Genomic DNA, 10,640 nt, shown 5'->3' with positions numbered 1-10,640 from the left:
GGAAGTTTGTTGAATCTACTCTCTGTTTCCTAAATCATTACCCTCAATGTGGGGTAATGAATACCCAGAGTTTAAGGACTGGATATTTTTATCTCTTTCCTCAAGCCCCACTATAGCATCTGGGTAAAGAAAAAATGAAAAAGATCCAAAAAGTTAATTGTTATTGAATGTTTATACATGGGAAGTAAAAGAAAAAATTGCTGAGGTCAAGTATGTGCCTTAAATATTTTTTTTTGAATCATATATGTAAGCACATAAAGTTGTTGTGGATGCCAAATTCAAGGGAAGGATAAAGACATGCAAATTACTTGAAAAATAATTAACCCAGAGGGCTCTTGCCTGGGTGTTTACCAATATATTTGCAGCTTGGCTCTGCTTTAGTTTGCTGATGATCAAATCACTGAAGTGATTTCTTCAGTAAGTCTGGATAAAAACAGCTCTTGCAGGACCAAAGAAAAGTCAGGGACTTTCTTAAATGTTTGCTACAATTACACAACCTGAAAATCACTCAGTCTAGGTCTACCTACGTGCCATTGTAAAGGGCTTCCATGAAAACATTTCAGATTGCCAGCAAAGCCCAAGTAGGACAATGAGACTCTTCTGTTCTCCAGGGTGATATTTTTTCTGGGATTCTGAGACATGGTAGGGGAAGGTGTAAAGGTAAAACAAAGAAGAAACAAACAAAGAAAAGGAACAGGGGATTCTTCTTTTCGTTAAGATCTCTCCTCAGTTTTCTTATGTTTTATTTGAAATTTAGATTTAGACTCTAGATATGGAGTCAATATTATAGGTCTATTTTTTTCTCAAGGGTTCCTTATTCTGATCAGGAATGGACATCCCTAAACATAAATGTTACCAGTGATGAACGATTAGAAAATATGTATAATGATAGAAACAATTGGCTCCATACTGGGGAAAATCTGGTTAGGGAAATTTATTAAATAAAAAGAGTACTAATTCTCACAAGTTGGTAATTGTGTAGCTCTTTCTTAAGAGGCAGCAAATTTAACCTAACTTGAACTCTGCAAACATGCTGGGAACTGGAAAAGGAATGGTAGCAAAATTGGGTCTGAATCTATTCTATCAGTTCACAGTGATTGTGACCTTCGACAAATCATTTTCCTTCTTTGGTCCTCAGTTTCCACTCTGTCAAAAGAGGGCTTTAAACTGAATGATCTTTATTGTGTATTCCAGATACCACATTTCATGCTTGTACTGATATGATTCTATAAATGCATAATGTATAAACCCGCTTCTATCTTTGGGGAGATCTTAAATATAACAGATGGATGGGACTACAGTACAATCCCAGGCTAATCTGACCTGAAATTGAATTGGCAATGATCGCAGATAGATAGCACTGATTGCAAGAGCCCTCACCCCGTTAAGGTGGACCCATTCAACTGATTTTCTATTCTTCATATTCTTCATTTTAACTTTCAGAGACATCCCATATAAAAGTGAATATCCAACTTTTATGTATGTATGCATGTATTTATTTATTTATTTATTTATTTATACTTTTTTGACGTTTATTTATTTTTGAGACAGAGCATGAGCATGAGCAGGGGAGGGACAGAGAGAGAGGGAGACACAGAATCTGAAGCAGCCTCCAAGCTCTGAGCTGTCAGCACAGAGCCTGACTCAGGGCTTGAACTCAGGAACCGTGAGATCACGACCTGAGCCAAAGTCAGATGCTTAACCGACTGAACCACCCAGGCGCTCCTTGAATATCCAACTTTATTAGTCATTAGGACAATTATGGACTCTACATAACAGCTAAAATGAAAATGACAGACAATATTACCTATTAGTGAGGATGTAGAAACAGACACAGGATTCATTCACTAATAATGTGTAACTCTAGATTGGCATACTGCTTCGGGAAATTGTATGCTAATATTGGGTAAATATAAATTTTACACACACCCACACACACACATTTCCTATTCCTGGTTTTATACACAAGACAAAAAAGTGTATCTCCATCAGAAGACATGTGTACAAATGTTCACATGAATATTATTGGAAATAGGAGGACCTGGGTGGCTCAGTTGTTTGAGCATCTGACTTTGGCTCAGATCATGATCTCACATTTCTCCTGAGTTTGAGTCCCACAGCGGGCTCACTACTGTCACCTCAGGGCCTGCTTCTGAACCTCTGTCCTCTCCTTCTGCCCCCTCCCCCACTCATTCACATGCACGCACTCTCACTCTCTCTCTCTCAAAAATAAATTTGAATAAATAAATAAATAAATAAATAAATACTTGCTGTCTTTTCAGGGGTGCCTGGGTGGCCTAACTGGTTCAGTGTCCAAGTCTTTGTTTTGGCTTAGATCATGATCTCACTGTTAGTGAGCTCGAGACTCTCCCTCAGGCTCTGCACCCATATCATGAAGCCTGCTTTGGGTTCTTTCTCTCCCCCTCTCTCTCTGCCCCTCCCCTACTTGCTCTCTCTCTCCCTCTCTCTCTCAAAATAAATGAATAAACTTTAAAAAAACTACTGTAATAAAGCAAATGTGTCTTTTTGTACCCTGTAAGCCCTTCTCATACTGTTTTCAGCAACAAGGAGACTTAATAAACCTGGTTTTCCTTGGTATGGTTAGCATGCGCTGAGCTTATTCCCAAAAGCTCAAGACTCACAGCCATGCAGCTACTTTCTGAAGGAGAGACTTTATAAACAGCTGCCTACGTCGATTATTGTGGCACCAGGGAAGGCGTTTAGATACAATTGTTTTCTTCACATGCTTGTCTCTGGTGTCTTGCATTAGAACGGAGTAATTTTCTTTCATTATTTTCGAAAGCCATCTTCAATGAAATACAAATCCTTTGAGATGTTAATCATCCAATTTTTAATAATCATATGGTCCCTAAAGCTCAGATTTTAATGGAAGGGTTTGAAGGGAATTTAGCGTAAATGGTTTATGGGGCAGTCAAGTGTAGGACGGTAAATTTAGGTTCTATCTAAACAGAGTGTAACCTAAAGGGGTTTGTCATCCCTGGAGACGGAGAAGCATCTGATGAGAAAATGAGTTTGGGAAGGAGTCATATAAAATGACCAAGTGATGTGAAATGTTGGAGTCTGGTAGGGAAAAGTCAAGACAGACTTCTTGAATTATCTTTGGTGCAAAAGAGGTGGTTTTATTAAAGCAGGGGGCCAGGACCCAGGGGCAGAAAGATCTGCCCTGGGGTTGTGACCAGTGACTGATTGCATACTTTCAAGTTGAGAAGGGGCTAGGGATAATGAAAGTCTCTAAGAAACTTGGAAGCAAGGTTTCCGGACTTTGAGGCTAGTCAAATCTTACTCATGAGACCCTTGAAATGTATATCAGTGGGCCATAAGCTTGGAGGATGCTTGCTAACATAGATTTGGGGAGGTAGAGATAAAGGAAGTTTCCAAAGGAATTTGTATATGTTAAAGACTTACAGGAATCTAGAGGTTGGCTAATGTCAAACTAAGGTTGCCTTTTGCCTCTAGCAAAGTATTAACACGGAGGCAGCTGAGTTCCTTGAGGAAGGTCACTCTGCCTTTCTCAAGCACTTGTCAGCCTGCTCTAAGCTGTAAGGAAAATGATGTTTTTCTACATTTCTTTTGCCTTTGTTCTCCACATGACAAGGACAAATCTCATCCCTTTAATATGAATCAAAGTAGTAAATAATGGTAGTAAAGTTCAAGGGTCATACAACTGCATCTAAGTCTTCACTGGAATGGGTGGCAAATTATCACAATTACTTAGTTTGAGCCTGGCTTCAAATCATATCTCCTAAGGCAGTGAATTCTGTATGTTTGTATTGGTATCATCACACACAAAATAATAATAAAAATGGAAAGGTTATTGAAACGTATCACACAGAGTCATTTTTCCCAAATCAAGAATACTTTAATGATTTTAATCTATGATGTCGTCTAGATTTATAGGAACCATAAAAAAACAAATGCTATGCCCGTTTCTAGTTCCCACTGAGGACTCAGACAAAAAAAATTACCTGGAATATTTTTGCCCATACGCTGGTAATGCTCATAAATTCATAAATTATTTCTTGAACCCACAGATCTGGCATTTACTTGATTTGTTTAAATGAATAACAACTGCAATAGGGCAACACGTAGGGCAGGAAAACATTCCTGTACATGGCACTTAACAATAGACTTTCATGATACATATACATTTGTGCCTGTTAGTGAAGGAAAGGCATTTCCTTCTATTCTTCAAGTTCTTCTTGCTGAATTAGGAATTAAATTCACATGAGACAGATTAACAGGAGAGGAAAAAAAAAAATACAGTTTTATTGTGTGCTCACAGAGGCCAAATAACGAAATTGAGATCTAAAGAAATTACCAAAGCAGGTAGCTTTTATATTATTTTTATGAGGAGACAATAAATCTGTAAGGAATTGGCAGGATAAAGAGAATTGAATTTGCAGTCTTCGATTAGTAAGAAACTCTAAACAGAATTTGGTCTGTGGTAGTAGATTGCTAAAATGTAATAAGGGTTGTTTATATGGCCTTCCAGGCTCTGAATTTCCTATACTTGGTGATAAGGATGTGTCTTTACTTCCTGATACAGGGAGGGTAACTTTCCCATGGGAGATTTACTTCCTGTTTTCAGGAGCACAGAGGAAAGTCAGAGGATCCTCGCACCGGCCTTCTCTTAAACAACTTTTATTTAATATAATCAGTATGCCAAAGTGGCACATTTTGGGTGGCCGCCATGACACCCACATTAGTGTCCTACAGTGAATCACCTATCATAAAGTATCACGTGGAACATGGCCACTACAGTGAGTACTCCCCAAGATTGCCACATGGTGCGACTTTAGGGCCACTACATTACTTATATTTTGGGGCTACAGTTGACACGTGGTGTTACATGGGTTTCAGGTGTACAATATAGTGACTCAACAAGTCTATACGCTATGCTGTGCTCACCATTACGTGTAGCTACCATCTGTCGCCATATTGACCGTATTCCCTACATCGTATCTCTCACCCTTGTGACTTATTCTTTCCATTACTGCAAGCCTGGGTTTCCCACTCCGTTTCATACATTTTGCCCATCCTCTCTTCTGGCAGCCATCGGTTAAATGTGAAATCTAAAAACCAAAACAACAAACAAAAAGCAGAATCAGACCTATAAACACAGACAACAAACTGCTATGTTACTTATTTTCTATGTGTTCCCTGGATTTGTGCAATACAGCGACCCATTGAGCAATAATATTAACGAAGGGTTCTGGCTAAGATGAATAAAATAAGGCAGATTCTTTTCTCAGTCTGCAAGCCCTTCCTATTATTCCCATCTGCCCTCCGTCACCCGTGGCATCTTCTCTTGATTTACAAATAGGACTTGGATGGTCTCTCAGCTTTTTAGAACTCTAAGAATCTGTGGGTTGCTGTTTTTGTAAATTTGAAGTAAACACACTAGAACATTTCATGACAATAGCTCAGAGTTACTTCTTAAAAGAGATGTTTTATTTTTTATGACTACACTGTAGTTGGGAATATTAATAGGAATTAATATTAACAAGAAATGCTTTGGGTCAGACAAACATGATGCTTAGGGAACTTCAGTTTACTAATTACATCTGTATCATATTTTCAGTATATGTATAATGAGATTGTTAAGAGACAGCCTAGGAAACACAATATTAAAAATGTATGATGATATATATGGAGATCAGTTAAATACTATATGAAAAGCACAAAGTTTTGTTAAGAACTCCATAATGAATATATATATATATATATATATATATATATATATATATATAATTTTTTTTGTTTATTTTTTGAGAGAGAGAGAGAGAGGCAGAGCACAAACAGGGCAGGGGCAGAGAGAGAGGGAGACAGAACTCTAAGTAGGCTCCAGGCTCTGAGCTGTCAGCACAGAGCCCCATGTGGAGCTTGAACCCACAAACCATGAGATCATGACCTGAGCCGAAGTTGGATACTTAACCGACTGAGCCCCCACAATGAATTAATTAAATTCACACCTTTTGCCTTCAGGAATTCAGAGTTGAATGAAAAGATGCTTAGAAGACAATTGAATGAAAAGGAAGGTAGAGGCGTTTTTATGGTCGGAAAAAATGGAAATCTCTCTGTCCCAGTGAAGGATTTCAGTGAAGTCAGGGAACAGCAACATGTTTGGACAAAATTCAGGGATGGTGGAGCATTATGTTGATAGCTGTCCAGGAGGAATTTAAATATACTTAAAATTCTAGTACCTTCCAATTTTCAAATCACTACCATAAATTATGGCACATAAGGGTTATTTTTGGAAACAAACGGAACTTGGCTTTGTTGTTGTTAAAGCATCATCCCAACACTTTTTTTTTCTTAAAGAATTGTCCTTGTACAAATGAAATATATTTGCAGGAACAGGTCTCAAAATTTGTTGATTTTTACTCTGTTGAACATCCATCGGCCTTGCAATAAGAAAATACTTAAAATTTTTTTAATGTTTATTTATTTTTGAGAGAGAGAGAGAGTGAGACAGCACATGAGTGGGGAGGGGCAGAGAGAGAGGGAGATACAGAATCCGAAGCAGGCTCCAGTCTCCAAGCTGTCAACACAGAGCCTGATGCGGAGCTCAAGGTCACAAACCACAAGATCAGGACCTAAGCTGTAGTCAGACTTTTAGCCAACAGAGCCACCCAGGTACCCTCAATAAGAAAATATTTAACACACATTTACTGAGTTTTTACTAATGCAAATATTTGTGTCCAGGATTATGGGAATGTAGAAAGACACACGTATGAATAGATAAAAATCATATTCAATAATGAGTATATTAGGAGTAATGGATGTTATACAGTCATAAAATCATTGAAATGAGGGTGAACGACATAGAGTTGAGGGGAAAGAACCAGACAATGACTAATGAAAAAAGTAGTATGAAAGGCTACCAGATTTCTAAATGAGAAGTGAAAGAGATATTTCAGAAATTGAAGAAACAGGATGAACAATGAAACAGATGAAATTATTAAATCGATCTATTTGAAATTCATTAGAATCTGCTTTTACTAAAGGAGGGTGTAAGATTCATGGTGGCCATGAACATAACATTGAAATAAATTCTGTTATTTTCTGTCTTTGATCAATTTGGTGATAAGCATGAAAAGTTCAGCCTTTGCCAAGTTGAGACACCATTCATCACGGAAAATACATAACCACAAATCTAATTAATCATGTTCACGTAATGATGAGTGACGACAGTGGCTTTTGATTTAAGTCCCAACAATCACAAGGTAGAAAATAAATACAATCTGCTATGTGTATGTACCAGAGGTAAGAACAGAAACACCAGTTTCAAGTAGGTTTCTGTATGATTAAATTCAAAGAATATAGAAGAAAGACACATTTTTTTTTGGAAAAATGAGAAATCAAGCATTTAGAAATTTGTAAAAGAATTATATTGTACCTGCTTACTTAGTTGAATTAACTGCAATGTAACTGCCAAACAATTCTATTTCTTTGTTTAGGTGCTGGTGTGCAATTGTCGTTCATTTGTCGTTTGTTTGAAAGGTAAAATAGAGGCATCTGGGTGGCTCAGTCGGTGGAGGGTCCAACTCTTGATTTCGGCTCAGGCCATGATCCCAGGGTTGTGGGGTCGAGAGCCACATCAGGCTCCATATTCAGCATACTCTCCCCTTCTGCCCCTCTCCCCCCACCCACTCACCTTCTCAAAATAAAATAATGTAAAATTAAATTACTAAATTAAATTTAAATTAAATTAAGTTCAATTAAATTAAATTAAATTGCTAAAAACGAAAGGTGAAATGAAATGGGGTCATTTAGGTCAAGGGTTTTTTAAAGGGAGCCGGGAGGCTATTAAGAAAATAGGCCTTTCTTTTATTGACGTGAGGAATCACATTGATTGATTTGCAGATATTGAACCAGCCTTGTATCCCAGGTATAACTCCCACTTGGTCATGGTGAATAACTTTTTTTTAATGTATTACTGGATCCAGGTGGCTAGTATCTTGTGGGACCTCATCAAAATAAAAAGCTTCTGCACAGTGAAGAAAACAACCAGCAAAACTAAAAGGCAACCGACAGAATGGGAGAAAATATTTGCAAACAACCTATCAGGTAAAGGGTTAGTATCCAAAATCTATAAAGAACTTATCAAACTCAACACCCAAAAAACAAAGAATCTAGTGAAGAAATGGGCAAAAGACATGAATAGACACTTCCTCAAAGAAGACATCCAGATGGTCAACTGACACATGAAAAAATGCTCAACATCATTCATCATCAGGGAAATACAAATCAAAACCACAATGAGATATCACCTCACACCTGTCAGAATGGCTAATATTAACAACTTAGGCAACAACAGATGTTGGTGAGATGCAGAGAAAGAGGATCTCTTTTGCATTGCTGGTGGGAATGCAAGTTGGTGCAGCCACTCTGGAAAACAGTATGGAGGTTCCTCAAAAAATTAAAAATAGAACTACCCTACGACCCAGCAATTGCACTACTGGGTATTTATCCAAGGGATACAGGTATGCTGTTTTGAAGGGACACATGCACCCCCATGTTTATAGCAGCACTATCAACAATGGCCAGAGTATGGAAAGAGCCCAAATGTGCATTGATGGATGAACAGATAAAGAAGTGGTATATCTATACAATGGAGTATTACTCGGCGATCAAAAAGAATTAGTTTTGCCATTTGCAACTACGTGGATGGAACTAGAGGGTATTATGCTAAGTGAAATTAGTCAGAGAAAGACAAATATCATATTATTTCACTCATATGAGGACTTTAAGACACAGAACAGATGAACATAAAGGAAGGGAAGCAAAAATAACATAAAAACAGGGAGGGGGACAAAACATAAGAGACTCTTAAATATGGAGAACAAACAGGGTTACTGGAGGGGTTGTGGGAGGGGGCGATGGGCTTAATGGGTAAGGAGCATTAAGGATGTCACTCCTGAAATCATTGTTGCACTATATGCTAACTAATTTGGATGTAAATTAAAAAAAAAAATTAAAAAAAAAAATAGGCCTTGGGGCACCTGGATGGCTCAGTTGGCTAAGCTTCCAGCTTCAGCTCAGGTCATGATCTCGCGGTTTGCGGGTTTGGGCCCGGGTCGGGCTCTGTGCTGACAGCCCAGAGCCTGGAGTCTGCTTCGGATTCTGTCTCCCTCACTCTCTTCCCCTCCCCCACTCACACTCTGTGTCTCTCTGTCTCTCAAAAATGAATAAATGTTAAAAAAATTTTTTTTTAATAAAAGGAATAAAAAGGGGGAATTTATCATGGATAAACCTGGAAGAGTCAAATTACGAACTATAATTTTCTTGAGTGTTTTTTTTTTTTTTAATTTTTTTTTTTCAACGTTTATTTATTTTTGGGACAGAGAGAGACAGAGCATGAACGGGGGAGGGGAAGAGAGAGAGGGAGACACAGAATCAGAAACAGGCTCCAGGCTCTGAGCCATCAGCCCAGAGCCCGACGCGGGGCTCGAACTCACGGACCGCGAGATCGTGACCTGGCTGAAGTTGGACGCTCAACCGACTGCGCCACCCAGGCGCCCCTTTTCTTGAGTGTTTTTGTAAAAGTTTGCAACAAGAATGAAGAGGAAGGTCAGGGTTAATTGATCCCTTTTGTCTGAATTATTTCCCTTGGCAATTACCAATAACTGGACACCGAAGTGGCCTTATTTACCATGTTTCTAGATATGTATCTCGTTAATCTCCTGGAAACTCTTGGAATGTCCTTTATAATTAAAATGGATTCCCAGCTTCACACACAGATATTTTTCCTCAGTCACCTGCCTTCTGTTACCTCTGCTTTTGCATACCAATTGGGCCCAAGATGCTGGTAGATCTATTTGCTAACACCAAATCAATTTCCATCACAGGCAATTCTTCATCTTCTGTATCTGCAGATTCTGAGTGTCTACTGTTGTTGATGATGGTCTTTCACTGGTATAAAGTCATTGGCAACCCCTTGTGCTCTCTGCCCATGGCTAGGATACTTATGGTGGGAATGTCAGCTGCTTTGATACCCCTGACATGAACATCCCGCTTACGTCTTCTGTAGGTCATATGATTAATCATTTCTTCTCTGATATCTCTACTCTCCTATTGCTGTCTTGCTCAGATGCACAGGCCAATGATTTTGTTATTTTTAACACTTTTGCCTTCATTGAATGGAGCACGCTTTTAGGAGTTCTTGTCCCTTATTGTCCTATCAGTCTTGAAGATTCGCTCTGCTGAGAGGAGGTTCAAAGCTTTCTCCACCTGCACTTCCCACTTAATGGGTGTTAGAGTCTTCTGGGGAACTATGCTTTTCTATAATATATTCCTGGCCAAATTCTTCCTCTTTCCTGGATTAACCCATAATGAACTCTTGGTTTTACACTCGTGTGATTCCCATGTCAAATTCTCTGATTTATAGCCTACGGAACAAGGATGTGAAAGAGATGGTGGAAAGTTGAAAAATAAAATGTGATTTTAAGTAAATAGTCACATAGTACAAATAAATATATATTTATATACATACACATGCAAATGCACTCCTCTGTTTTCAAATCTCCTATTATACTTCCATGTTATATTATATTATTAAATTGTCTCAAATACCTTAACTAACATAGTATTTTACTATGCTACTATGATGCCAATAT

The 10,640-nt window shown here is 38.3% G+C and overlaps 1 pseudogene; it reads left to right on the top strand.

The window, feature by feature from the left end:
* The first annotated feature begins 4,711 nt into the window (after window positions 1-4,711).
* LOC123600511 lies at window positions 4,712-10,411 on the top strand (annotated as a pseudogene).
* Window positions 10,412-10,640: the final 229 nt, after the last annotated feature.

The sequence above is a fragment of the Leopardus geoffroyi genome, chromosome D1, assembly GCF_018350155.1.
Source record: "Leopardus geoffroyi isolate Oge1 chromosome D1, O.geoffroyi_Oge1_pat1.0, whole genome shotgun sequence".
NCBI lineage: Eukaryota > Metazoa > Chordata > Mammalia > Carnivora > Felidae > Leopardus > Leopardus geoffroyi.
The sequence above is the reverse complement of the archived record's forward strand: the minus strand, read 5'-3'. Positions and strand labels throughout refer to the sequence as shown.